Source organism: Nicotiana attenuata, unplaced genomic scaffold (assembly GCF_001879085.1).
Source record: "Nicotiana attenuata strain UT unplaced genomic scaffold, NIATTr2, whole genome shotgun sequence".
NCBI classification, from domain to species: domain Eukaryota; kingdom Viridiplantae; phylum Streptophyta; class Magnoliopsida; order Solanales; family Solanaceae; genus Nicotiana; species Nicotiana attenuata.
The window spans coordinates 242,899-257,777 of NW_017670384.1; the positions used below are offsets into that span (position 1 = coordinate 242,899).

At 36.4% G+C, this 14,879-nt stretch overlaps 1 long non-coding RNA gene across 2 annotated transcripts; it reads left to right on the plus strand.

Annotated features, from left to right (window-relative positions):
* Positions 1-2,110: 2,110 nt before the first annotated feature.
* Positions 2,111-6,402, plus strand: LOC109238679. Of its 2 annotated transcripts, none has more exons than XR_002069770.1 (5): positions 2,111-2,262; positions 2,383-4,151; positions 4,241-5,290; positions 5,406-5,852; positions 5,932-6,402. It is a non-coding gene; the product is annotated as an uncharacterized LOC109238679 (long non-coding RNA). The 2 variants fall into 2 exon arrangements; XR_002069771.1 differs by having other exon boundaries at positions 4,281-5,290.
* The last annotated feature ends 8,477 nt before the right edge of the window (positions 6,403-14,879 follow it).

Below are 14,879 nucleotides of genomic sequence, written 5' to 3' on the forward strand. Positions count from 1 at the left end.
GGGGGTGGGGGGGGGAGGTTTTTGCACGAACTTTTTGGAGTCCAGACCCTTCAATATCGCTGGTGCCCCCGAGATTTGATCGACTCTGAAGTTCTAAGTTTCCACCTTCTTGTTGTTTGCCTCGATCTTCTTTCCCCCGACTCAAGTCGTTTTGTCAGTTCTTCGAACATCTACATGATTGCAGGATCAGTCCCCGATTCTTTTTTGTTCGATTTTCTCGAAACCGACTCGACCCTGTGGACAACTTCCTGTTATGGCTCGGGCTCGATCCTGCTCGGTGGGTGATTCTGATTTTGGAGTTGGGCTATCGCTGTCTGTTGAGCCTGCAACATTTCGAAGATTACCCGCAGGTTGATCCCGCCATCTTCGCCGCCATGTGTTCTTTAAGCGGCTGATTAAACGTCCCTGCGGATGCTGTCTTGGGATCGACGACCAAATTTGCATGGAGGGGTACATGTGAACTGACATCGATTGGATCTACACCCGGAACTTCATTGAGATAGACCGGTCTACGTCGTTCCCTGGTGCTATGTTATCATTCTTGCCGTGGTGGCTGAAAATTGTCAATGTGAAGGGGTGGTGACTGAGAATTCGACATTTTGATCCTGGACTCAAAGATACTTCAAATAATAAGTGAAAAATAGTGTGTTATAAAAGTTTGTACTGAGTAACCACTATTATCCTTAGCCCCACGGTGGGCACCAAACTATTTACCCTAAAAAATGGATAACAATTAAATTTATATGCGTTTTTAAGGATACATGATATAACTTGATACAAATTAAGAAGACAAATTAATATTGAAATTAACGATAAGAGAATAAACGCAAACCACACAAATTGAACAGCCTTGGCCTTCGAGTTCGATCACCCTCGAACAACGAAATGCCTCTAGTGATGTAAGAACAGAATAACAAGATAATAAGAGTTAGAAATAACAGTATATTGCTTTGTATTGCGTATTTCAATGTGTGTTACAAATGATAAGATCCCCTTTGCTAATTAACCGGCCTCTCCCTGATACGTGTCGAGATTCCCGCCGTGATCTTCAACTGATCGTGGATATTTCGGTCCTCTTGTTTGATCTCGATCTTGTTCGGTCCCGGGATCACGAGCTTGTTGCTGTAACTTCGTACCTCAATACCATATAACCCGAGATCGGACTTTAACCTATTACATTTCAATCTCGATTGGCCACACAATAGATGAACCCGGTTTCGTATCGTATACATAACTAATTCTAAAATTATTTATTCTAAAATTATAGTGTTATTTGTATCCCTATAAAATGGTGAAATAACAGTGTCGGAATAACTAATCCAAGTAAAGTAAATTCTAATTTAACTTGAACGACCCCTTAGTTTAATCTTTTTTCAGAGGATCGATGTCACATTGGTCGAGTTATGCATTATTAGAATAGTAATTATATTGGGGTAGTTCTTTTTCAGAATATAATTAATTTCTACGATCATATTTGATTAGAAATACTTAATTACATGATATATTAATTAAATTGACCTGTTTATTTACGTAACAAAATGAAAAATATAAGTTTTGAACATATATTTTCTTAATAAATATCTATACTAATGAATTAAAAAAAGTTAGTAAAATATGAAATTCTGTTCAACAACTATGCAAAGTAAAAAATGAAAATAAGAAGTTGCAAAACTATATGAAAGCATACCGTATGCAACATGTTGAAAGGTTGAAAAATACAAATTAGAGAAATAAAAGAAAAATAGTGTAAAAAGTATAGTAATTTGTTTGACAAAAGAAAATTAAAATAGAATGAGATGGTTATCTTAACTTCTTATTACACAATGTAATTGCCACACATTCTTAATTGGCCAAATACATCGAGAGCCTCTAAAGTGGAGATCACTTTCTACTTTACTACTTATTCTTTAGTCCGTTCCATTTAAACACTTTAATCAACCCGGTATTATGCCACTCAAACAGCAAAATCCCGACCCATATTAAAATAAAAGTGACCGCTGTCTATGTGTAATGTCAGCCCAATAAATGTACATCATGTGGATATGTTGTCCACGTAATTTACCTGGGTACCAGGTTGACCCGTCACAAAGTTATTATACCTAATAACTAATAACACATTCCCATTTTTTTACCTCTATCACTCCGTAAAAAAAGAACCTAACCCGACGATTTGCATCGGCTGATTCGCTTGTTCATGCTCCCAAATCAATCGGCTTCCACGACATTTGTTATTTATCCTCAGTTATTTATTGTTTATTTTGGGTGCGTGTTAGTAATTTGGTTTTGTGAAATGACAGACCCAAATTTCGAGTATTTTCTCTTCTTTTTTGATTAACCTTTCTGACTTGCCTTTTTTTTCTTCCATTGTTTTTGTCAATGTAGGGTAAAGTATGTCTGGGAACACCTTTATTCTTGTACTCTTTCATCATGGTGGAACCTTTACCGATCCTCCAGACACAAAATATGTCACCAATAAGAGGTGAACGAATTTTTTATTGATCAGGACCACTTTTCCCTTTTTGAATTTGGTTATTATACAAGGGGATCGGAGTACCATACTATTGGTCTTTTTTTTAATGTATTTAACCCTAATACTAAATAATTTGTGTTAGTGGAAAATGACGATCAATTATATAATATTGGTTGTCACTGTACTGATGGAGAATTAAATGTTTATGTTTTACATGTTATTGATGAGGTTGTTGAGATAGTTGTCCCAGTTGGCTATTTATGTGGGCCAGAAATTACTCAAGATAGTACTAACTCAATAAATAAGTCATCTAGGAAAACAACTGAAGGTGGTCCAGATAATATAACTGCAGAACAGCCTCTTGAAGAGCCTTAACTTGAAGAGTCACAGGCTGGAGTTTCTGTTGATGATTTTTCTGCTGAAGAACCAACTGTAGAGGATGTTATTGCTGAGGAAGATGGTTCTGTTATTGCAGAAGATGAAATTATAGGTGGTGAAGAATGGGTTGAATCAGACGTGACTAGTAGTGTGTTTGATGTAGATAAAATTCCTGATGAGGATGATAGTGAGGTTGATGAAGAGTTGAGAGTCATAAGAAATTATAAGAAATTATAGGAGAAATAAAACAAAGGCTAGCAGGAAAAAAGAAATAACCTGAAACTGCTAGAGTACCAATAGGAGAATCTGGAATTGATAGAGGTTTTGAAGATATAGGAGTGAACAAATGACAGAAATATGCTTGCAGATTAGGAGGTGATGAGGAATTCATAGATAGTTCAGCTGCTGGAAGTGATGACACTAGTGAAAAGCTGGATATGGACTTTGAGCCAGGTGCTGACATTCCAAGTAGAAGGAAGAGCACAAAGGTTAGATATGATCCAGATTGTGTAGTTGTAATATTTGAATGCTAAGGTATTTAGGAAGGCAGTGACTAATTATGCGGTTGAGTACCATGTTCGATTGAAGCTTAGACCCAATGAGAAGCATGGAATAAGGATAAGGTGTAAACATAAATGAAGAAGATAAGAGTTATTTGATAGTATTGATAGGGATTCTAATGACTTTATGGTGAAAAAATACTATCATATTCACAAGTGTCAACCATTAAACACAAACAAGTTGTGAAATTTCAAGTACATTGCTAAAGATTCAAAAAAGATCTAACTACTGCATATTATATAAGGATCTAGGAAATTCAGGAACTTGTTATAGAGAATTTGGGATTGTATGTAGGAAGAACAATTGTTTATAGGGCCAAAAAATAGTTCTTAGAGAGTTTATGCGGGATTGGAAGTTGGAGTTTTCTAGACTTTGGGACTATGTTGACAGTATTAAAGAAATAAATCCCGGTACCTCTTGTTGGGTAGAAATTGACAGAGAATCAAAGTCTGGTAAGAATTTGTTTAAGTACTTTTATGTTTGTTTTAATGCCTTGAAGAAAGGTTGGCTATAAAGTTGTAGGAAGATCATTGGCTTTGATGGGTGCTTTCTAAAAGGACATTGCAAGGGTGAATTATTGGTTGTTGTAGGAAGAAATGAGAACCATCAGATATTTACTATTGCATGGGTTGTTGTATACCATGAGACCAAACATTCATGGAGCTGGTTCATTAGACACTTAATGGAAGATCTGCATCTGGGATATGGTCAAGGTTTAACAGTTATTTCAGATATGAAGAAGGTAAATATTTTGCTATTCTTGCTTGTTAACAGTAGTGCCTTTTTTTGTTTTAGTTCCCAATCTTTTATTCTACCTATATTTTTATGTAGCGATTATAGGAAGCTGTGAATGACTTGCTGCCTGATGCAGAAGTCAGGATGTGTGCAAGGCACATATGGTCCAATTGGCCAAAAAAATGGAGGAGGTGAAGAAAGAAGAAGACAATTATAGAAGATTTCAAAGGCAAGCTATGTGTTTAAATACAACAAAGAAGTTGAGAACATGAGGAGACTTGGTTCACAGAATATATGTGAAGATATGATGAAGTATCCAAGGGAGGCATGGTGCAGAGCTTTCTTCCAAAAATATTCCAGGCATGACATAGTAGAGAATAACATGTTTGAGACTTTCAATTCGTGGATATTGGCTACTAGGCACAAGAGTATTATTACCATGATAGAAGAAATTAGATATAAGATCATGGCTAGATATCTTTAGCCAAGAGTCTATTAGAAATAGTCTCTCTGCCCTTCCAGAATAGGGGTAAGACTGCGTACATCCTACCCTCCCTAGACCGTGCTTGTGGAATTATACTAGGTTGTTGTTGTTGTCATCATGGATATACATGTTGATATGATTAGGTTGCTGAGACATGAATTTCAGATATATTACCTATGGCTAGGCTAATATTAGAAGAGAATAAGGAATTAGCTAGACAATTCACAATTATATGGAATAGTCAGGAGGGATTTGAAATCAAATAGAAAGAGTTAAGGTTTGTAGTAAATACTACCTTCAAGACGTGCACTTGTAGGTTGTGGAAGTTGAGATGCATCCCATGTGAACATGCAGTATGTGCATATCATTATTTACAGCAGGATCCAGGTGAACATGTGGAGCATTGGTACAGAAAGGATAAATTCCTACAGCCTTATGGATACTTCATTCAGCCAATTCCTAACTTAGAAATGTGGCCATTAAGTAACAATCCTCCAATTGACCACCAACACCAAAGCCAATGCCAGGCAGATCCCAAAAGAATAGAAGAAAGGCCAAGAATGAACTAGCAAAAAAGGGACAAGCTGTCTAAAAAAGGAGTAAAAATGACTTGTTCACAACGTCGTCAACTTGGCCACAACAAAAAAGGATGTCCAACAAGGGTATGAATTTCATTGCATTTTCTTGAAATTTCACTACGTGTTAACTTCACTGTATTTCTATAACTTACTGCATTTCTGTAACTTCACTACATGTTCACTGCACTTTTTATTTTAGAGTGGCCCTAAAGAGTCTTCAGCTACTGGTGAAAGGGGCAGAGGAAGGGGCAATGCTACCCAACTGGTGCAACTGCTGGGGAAGTAGCAATGGTACCCAAATAAGTTTAGGGACCGAAGGAAGTGGCAATGGTACCCAAACAAGTGCAGTGAATGGAGAAACTGCCAATGGTATCCAAACAAGTACAACTACTGGAGGAAGGGGCAACGGAAGGGGCAGAGGAAAGGCAAGTAGTACAACAATTGACCTACCAGAGATGTATTCTCAGATGTTATTCCTCAAACTGCTCTTAGAGAAAGGGGTATAGTATCAAGAGGAAGAGTAACTTTAACTGGTGTGAAAATGGGGTCTTTAACTGGATCTTCACCTGCTGCTGGACAAAAAAGACCAAGACATGTTGGATTTGGATGCTACACTAACCCGGAGACTGAAAGAACAGTCCTTAATGTAAGTACAATTCACAAATTTAGTTCTGTTACTCTTTGACTTTTTCCTCTCTAATATTACAGACTTTATACATTTTCAGCCTGGTACTACTGGTGAAAGCGTTATAAACCATGGGAGTATATTGAGTAGTACCAAGTGATAGAATTAGGATACCAGGACTAAGATGGAATGGAAGAGATGCAATTACTACTTCCTAACTTCAGCAAATGAGTGTAAGTCAAAGAAACAAAGTTGGACAACCCACAAATCAACAACCACCACAAAAAGTTGCAACTCAAGTGATCATGGATAAATTTGTCAAGAAATAGCTTTAGTGACTTGGATTTTGTAGTTGACAGTTTTTAGTTTGCAGCAATTTGTACTGTAATAGCAATATGAATTCTATAGTGACTTGGATTGCGGCAAGTAGTTTTCAGTGACTTGCCAAGAACCTACTGTTTTTTGTTGAACCTCATTTTGCCATTATGGTTTGACTACTTGTAATGTGCTGGATTTTTTCATATTTGTAGAACCTATTTCAATTATTTGATTTTATTCCCTTTTGTTATTATGTTTGAAGTCGTTATCTATGGTTACAAAATGTGTCTTGCAAGTTGTTTACAGCTTCTACAACATGCTATGAGCGGGTTATATCTTGAATTTTCTGTTGAAATTTTGTGATGTTTAGATTACACAATCCCAGTTTATTACCAATTTCTTACTATTTGGTAGCATTACCTAAACACTAGAATCAACAGGCACAAACTGACAATAAGCATGGTGTTACCAGTTTCTACAATAGGCACCAAATGAGAATTCCAACAACTATTTCTTAGAACCAATTCGACCAAAATATGATTCAAATATTGTAAATTACATCAACAGCTAAATATGTTGTAATTCTACAAAGCTTGTTACACAAATTACATAAACAACAAAAGGCAGCAACTACAAAAAACTCTCAAACACTAAGAACACTAATAACCATCCCCATTTTTACACTATCAACCACCTTCAGCCACTTTCGAATTCTGTTGGCATCAACAATTGCAAGAAGAACAAAACAGCCAAATAATTATGACAATTAGTAGAACTGTTACACCCCATATTTTCGTACGTGTGAATACATCATAAGTCAATTAATGTAAGCTCGGAAATGGAATCATCTTTGAAAAGTTTATAAAGTTAGTTCATCATGTTGACGTGGAGGTTACAAATATTTAAGATCATTAATACTAAGTAAAAAGAGGTTTTGAAGGCTTAGAAGCTAAATGAATTGAAGAAAATAAGTTTCGTCGAAAGTCGACAAGTTGGAATGTTTTACCATGTACTCTTGGGGTGAGACTAGGGTGATTAATATTATAAGGAGATTATATTATGAGTTATTTTATTCGTATGATATTTGGTGTTATGTCTTGAAGTCAAGCGATTTGTGGAACAAAAGTTGGAAAAGGTCATCATAAGTTCTATTCATAAATGTGCTGAAAATTAGGTCAAATGTAACTCAGCTTTTCTATCAACATACTTGGAACTAGGGTATGATCTACCTACCAAATTGAAGATCTATGAGTCTAGTTTCTAAATCATTAAACCGTTTGTCGATACAAAGTCTTAGTAGAGAGATACTCGTATTTTTGCGAGACTGTGCAGGCTGGTAGGTGACAAGTAGGTGCATCACCTACTTGCCAAAAGGAGAGGCCTCAATTAAGTCGTCCAAGAGGGGACTTTTAAGGGATAATTAACTCATTTATTTCACTCATATTTCAGACCATTAAAACCAGAGTGAACCCTTGCAACTCCTCCCCAAAGATCCCACACAAACCCTAGGTTATTTCGGATGTTACGATGTGATTCTAGTGTCGAAAACCCCGGACAACTTGCTAGTTTCTCTTTATCCTTCATGTAGCTGCGTTGGGGGACTGATTTTTTATGGAGAAGGACTAGGTTTCGTGGTTCTACTCAGTCCAAGGTATGTTTGCTTCTCCTTCCATTATCTATGCTTGTACGAGTTATAATTCGACCGTAAAGACTAGACCTAGCGAGTTTCGAATGAGTGGTATGTTGTTTGTTATTGCATCACTGTTGGCTATTTGTGGAATTATTTTTAAGTTGAATTGATGGCTGATTTATAGGATAAGAGGCTTAATTATGTGCTGTTGGTTGTGTTGCTCAATTTGAAAGAAAAGACAAATCGAAACATATTTTAGTAAACCGAAAAATCAGTTTTGAGTTGTTGAACTTGTGGGACTGTTTCGTATTGCTGTTGGGTTGTCTATTTTGATAATATTTTTATGGAGTTTGGGAGGAGAAAGAGTGTGGAGAAACGCCACATAATGGCCAGGTGGTTGGCTGGTCGTTCGTCGTTACATTTTTTTAGGTTGTTGGACACTACTTTGGTTGTCGTTTTATGTATGAAGTAATTAGGGTGTGTGGGCTGTTTTGTGGTATATTATGATGGAGATAAGGTTGGAACATGATGCATACATGTTGTTATTGTTGTGTTCTTGCTGTTGTTGGTATATGGTATTGGAGGATGGCCTTGTTATAGGGGATATGCTGCCAAAATTTACGTAAACAAGCTACTAGTTTAAGTGCGGACTTAGCCTTTACTCAGCACTGATTTTGAATCTCCTTATGCCGTGGTAGATTAAATTGAGTTGTTTGAAGAATTGCATGGAAGGCATTAAGGACTCAACGGAGTTAAGGTATGTTAAGGCACTTTCTTCTTTCTTTTGGCATGATCTAAAATGAAATGAACATAAACGATATGGTATTTTGTAATGAATGTACTCCTAGCAACTAAGGTTGTCCATGTTGTTCTTTCTATACAAAGTTATTCTAATAAAGTATGTATGATCCTTGAGTCCTAGTGAAGTTCATATTTATAGTATGATGTCCACAATGTTAATCGAAAGTGCAACGACCTTACGTCACTCCGAAAGGTTTAGAATTTGATTCCATGTGTCGAACATGCATTATATATATGTATCTATTTTACTCTACTGAGTCGCGCTATAGTCGGCCGGGTACGGCACATATTGTGCAACCACTGATCAGTTGGGTTTACCGAGCTCCGCGTGGCCGGGTACGATTATACCGAGCCTTATGATGGCCGGTACGTTTTTACCGAGTCCTCTTTGAGGCCGGGTACGATATGATGATGATGATGCCCACGAGGCGAATATTTTTAAAAGTTTATGTATATATATGTATTATGCATTTCATGTCAATAGTCCCCAGAGGCACTCAGATGTTACAGGTTGTATCTCCTCTATTTCTCTTTAATTACTGTTTTATTTATAGTTTCCTGCCTTACATACTCGGTACTTTATTCGTACTGACGTCCCTTTTACCTGGGGACGCTGCGTTTCATGCCCACATGTCTCGATAGACAGGTTGACATTCCTCCTAGTAGGTTATCAGCTCAGCGGAAGGTGTTGGTGCACTCCACTTGCTCCGGAGTTGCCTATTTGGTCATTATGATTTGGACATGTATTGATTGGTATGGCGGGGCCCTGTCCTGACCTTATGATATGTATGTACTCTTAGAGGCTTGTTGACAGATGTCATGCATATGAAAGATTGTATGGCCTTGTTGGCCTATGTTCAGTGTACGAGTGTTCATTTTGGTCTTATAGGACTGCATGTCACATGTATAAGTTTGTATTACATGTTGGGTCATCCTATGTCAAGTATTCCCTTAAGTTTCATTTTGGTTATATCATGACGGCCCTTCCGGCCCATTTACCCATGATGGTATAATAAGAAAGAATACGTTACGTTGGTACTCGATTGGGTAAGGCACCGGGTGCCCGTTGCGGCCCTTCGAATTGGGCGTGACAAGAACAACAACCAACAACTTATTCTCCATTGTCTAGGTCGTTCCATTTCTTGATCAAAGGCCTTGACTCTCTTCAACAAATCCCAAATAAATTTATTTTCTTGGTCAGGAAATGTCTCCTCAAACCATCTGAAGTAGTTACATCCTCCTTTTTCCTTTAAAACATATCCAACTAAATCAATTTTAAAGAATGCAAATTCGTACCAATATTAAGATCAAAGAAACATAAAAGATTATCGAAATTTATACTTACTAGGCCATTTCTGCATACAAAATACATTCCGCCTGGGTTTGCCGAACTCCATGAGGCTTTTAACACACATACCCAACCACATTGGCACAAATCAGTTCTCTCTGAATTTTCAGACATTGTCAAGCAACAAACTGAGAGAGAGAGAGAGAGAGAGAGAGAGAGAGAGAAAGAAAGAGAGAAGATGTGAAGAAAGGTTCATCTGAAATCGAAGAAGGAGGACGGGAGTATTTCAAATTGGAGAAAAAAAATTCAATTTTTCCATAGGAGTTATGGCTTGGAGAAGAAGAAGAAAAGGGGAAAATGGGTTAATATAACGCGGGGTTTAGGATTTTTACCGTCGGAATAGTCCAGTCAGACTATATTTTACATTCACACGCTCATTATATGTGATTCACACTCAAAGTGACTCGTGGGATTTTAGTGTTTAAGTGACACATTAAAGAGTTGGTTAAAGTATTTAAATGGAACAGACTAAAGAATAAGTAGTAAAGTAAAAAGTGATCTCAACTTTAGGGGGCTATCGATGTATTTGGCCTTCTTAATTACACCCTATTTGTCAAAATGTATGATTACGGTCAATTACACACATATTCAATTTCAAGTTGATTTTTCAAACATGCTCTAACTATCCAAAGCGATAAATGCCATAAAACCTTTCATATTTCTAAATTTTTTTTTTCTTAAAAAAATTATCTATCAATTTGTACAACAAAATGCTATTTTCTTTGTTTGTTTTTAATTTTTTCCCCCAAATCCCAGTTGTGGAATATGCTAAATTTGTTGTTCTTTTCAACTCGACGTTACTAAATGCAACAAAGCACTGTTATTTCCAAATTTTTTCAACTTATTTATTTTTGAAAATTTCATTTAATAAAGCGTTGTTAAATGTTGTATTGTTATGAAACTTAGCTCAAAGTAATAAAATAAGAAAATAGACTAGAATATAGAGAGTAAGAGATGAGAGCTTCTTATTTCTTTTAAGTATGTCAAGTATGTACAATGTGGTGCCAAAACCCTCTATTTATTGGATTACATTGAGGTATACAAAAGAATGCCATAAACATGACATTAAATGTTTGAGATCATGGAGGAAGATCATGAGGAGGTTATAAAGGTGTGGAAGTTAAACTATAATGGTGAGAAGTTGTGAAAATTATCTATATAATGGAGAAGAGTAGTGGAAGTAAATTCTTTAGGAGTTATAGACATCCATTAATGTAATTATAATATTTCATAACACTCATCTTGGATGTCTATAGATAATGTGCTTCGTTAAAACCTTACTAAGGAAAAACCATGTGGGAAAAAATCTTAGTGAAGGAAAAAGAGTACACATATCTTGTAATACTCATTACTTGCTGCCTCATTAAAAACCTTGCTAGGAAAACCTAGTGGGATAAAGCCGTAGCTAAGGAAAAAAGAGTGCAGCGCGTATTTGCCTCCCCCTGATGAAAAAATCACTTTTGTTTTTCGGAGACGACGAATTTCAAGCTTGTATAATAACTTCTCTAATATTGATATCGGCAATGCCTTGAAGAAGTTTGTCAAATTATCACTTGAACAAATTTGTTGAACAACGATCATGTTTGAAATAGAACTTTGGTGAAATATGATTTATTTTGTCTCCTTCGATATATCCTTCTTTCAATTGATATAAACAAATATCATCGCCTTTACTATTATTAGAATCTTCTCTTCAAGGAAAAGTCACACATCTATTGTGTGTTGAGTCACTTGCATTATCAGTTGCTAGTATATTGACATGACTTGGATAAGTATCAACAATTGACTGCCTTGTGAAATAATAATATGGAAGTACCCTCACACACAAAATGAACTTCAGAAAATGCCTGCATTTGCATAACCAACAAAACCTTGACAATATCTGTTAGAATAAACAAATCTATATCATAGATTCCTTTTGCGATATTGTGAGCACGTGATTTTTGCCCTATATGAATTACTCCCATAAATTCAAAACAAAATAATTTCTTTCAGTGTTTTCAATTTTGTGGATTTCCGTGGCATTTTCTGTTAATTGTTTGCATTTTGTTTGTGCATTTTCATATTTTTGTTTAATTAATAAAAAATATAAAAAAAATATATATGTGCATTTGCATTTAGGATTTAATTTAACATTTTAGGATTACTTAATTAATTAAGTTGTTTTATAAAAGGAAAATAAAAAAAATAGTTTAATTTGTACTTTTGGAGTTAATTTTTGATTTTATTAGTTTTCTTTTTTTTAGTGGTAATAATTATCATCTAGGCATAATTAGTGTTTTGTTTAGGTTAATTAGGTCCTCGGATTTAATTTAGATTTTTATTTAATCTTGAAAAAAAAAGAATTGTGGAAATTGGATTGAAAATAAGAAGGCAAGAAAAGAAATATGCAATTGGGCTTGTTTTAATTAAATCCCAAATCCAGCCCAAAATTTTCCCCAAAACCCGTCCAAGAGCCAGCCCAGACCCGCCCCAACCCGGTCCGGTCCCCCACATGAACCAAAACGACGCCGTTTTGGCATCCCATCATCTGAGCCGTTGATTTTCTTTGATCTAACGGACCAGAACTGATTGTCCCTTAACTATATAAGTCGTCCGAACCCCCCCCCCCCACCCCACCCCCTTTCACTCGTCTCTCACACCCCCCCTCTTCAAAGACTCTCCCAATGAACTCTAGAAGCCGCCACCGTTTCCCCACCGCCTTAAGGTGGCGGCGCCACCCCCAAACCACCCCAAACTAACACCCTACAACCCCCATGAGCCCCTCATACCAAATCCACAACTATTTCCCTTCGAATCTGCCCAGAACCCCTCGAATCTTAGATTGAAGGTGAAGTCCTAATTCCTAAAAATCTGCAATTCGGGTCTGTTTTGAGGGTTTGAGGCTCACCTTGATATTATTCATGCGTTCTTATTAAGAACGCATGATTAACGTCATAGTTGGCCAAAAATCCAAAAGTTGAAGGTTTCAGGCTTCATTCCTCAGGTCGCTTAGTTTTCAGTAGGTATTTTCCCCTATCCTTTCCAGTTTTATTTAAACTTTTGTTTTTATTTTTATTACTCTTCCGTCTCTTCTTGTTTCTCGACCTCTGTGTGATTTTGGGATTTTCCCAGGTGGTGTTCTTAAGCATGTTAAGATTAGGTTAATGTTATAATTATTTTGTAATTAACTTAATTTAGATTCGTTAGTTTAGTCGATTAGTTATTAATTCGTTTAGGTTGTTAATCTGAGCAAACCATTTTATAATTCACAAAACTGTTAATTAGGTGTCTGCTTGGAGACTGGGCTGCCTCTGATTCGATTGATGAAGAGCATCCCATTCGATTTGTTTGGGTTCATCAGTTCATACTTTGGCCCATTGTTGGGTAGGTTCTTGGAGTAAATACAGGGATATCAAGGGGTGTTTTGGTCATTGGAGGGTAGGGAATATTTTCTGTTATGGGGGAAGCTTCTAGAGGATAAGGGTAGGTTCACATGTGAAGAGATAAGAGAGAGTTTAGATATTTTTAAGAGGGAAAAGAGGGGTATTTCAGGATTAGAGTTTAAACTTAGGGGGTGAATTGAACAAGAAGAAAATTAAAAAGGGGTAAAAGGTGAAAAACTAATTCTGAGGGCTGCCCTAAATGCCTTGGCTATAAAGGCACTCTACCCTTTAGTTCAAGGTAGAGAATTAGAGATCAGAACTCCAGAAGAATATAAAAAACGGCTGCAGTCTACGGTTCCATTGATTTCTCCTTCTGAGATTTTTTTTTTAAAAAGTTTTCAACCTGCTGAGGCAATCTGTGGTACATTTGAGTGTTTGAGGTAGTTTGAACTTGGTTTAATTTGGGTTTGAAGTTTGATAATCAAGTACTGCTTTGCTGGTTTCTTAGTTAATTTCAATACTGGGTCGTATGAATCAGAGTCTAACTTCCTGCTACTGCTGTTGCTGAGACTACTGACTCTCACTTTTTCCTTGATTCTTTTGTTGCATTTCCAGGTATGTGACCTTGTAACTTCTTTGGTTGGAAGTGAATTTGAGGAATAAAAATGGAAGTGAAGAATTAAAGCCTGGAAACTGTCCCAGCTCATTTTTTTTTCTGATTGGTTTTTGTTTAACTTCGTATGATTGCTTTGTCCAAGTTAGTTGTAGTTAAGCATGTTGTAATTGCTAGTAGAGTGATATGGTGTTAGATTCATGTACTGAGCTCTCAGCGCAGCTCGATGGTTTCACACAAGTGAATCATCATTAATTCCGTTATGATCTGTATGATGTATGCTCATGTAGAATTAATATTCATGCTCAAAGGTTTGTTTAATTGAGATTCGTTAGAGTCTGCTATTGTTGAATGCTGGCTATAACTGTGAATTTGGTCGCTGAGGGGCATGTTTTGAATATAGACTTGTGGGAGTTATGGTGTTAGATGGTTTAATTGATTCATACATGTTTAGATCTGTTTCAGTCAAGCTTGAAGTTAGTGTATGCTTTTGGTATTCATTCCTGATTCGTGCTTATTGAGATAACAAGTATAGGTTAGAATGTCAAACTTTCAATTGGAATCTGTGTTAGTAGGTGTTTCGTCTACTCTTGAAACCACGCAATGCTGTTCTGTTTAAAGGTCGCGGATAATATTGAATTTTAAGTAACAAGGTGATAATGAATGAATTATTACTGGATTATGTTTTCATTACATATATGATTTGGCATTAGAATGCACTTTGTATCATGCTTAAAGATAATCAAATTTTAGTTTTAATTTTCTGAAACCTTTTGAAGCACTGTACTTTGTGATCATTTATGTGTATTAAATCATGAGATTGGGCTGCACCGTGTAGTCCAGTTGCTTTAAAGGTGTAATTCTGATTGTTGCATTTATTCTTTTGGGCCTCAAGCGAGCCCAATATCCTTTTTGTGTGTGTATGGATGCCTGAGAACTTAGAGGATTGGGCCTGACATCGGTTTGGTCTTCA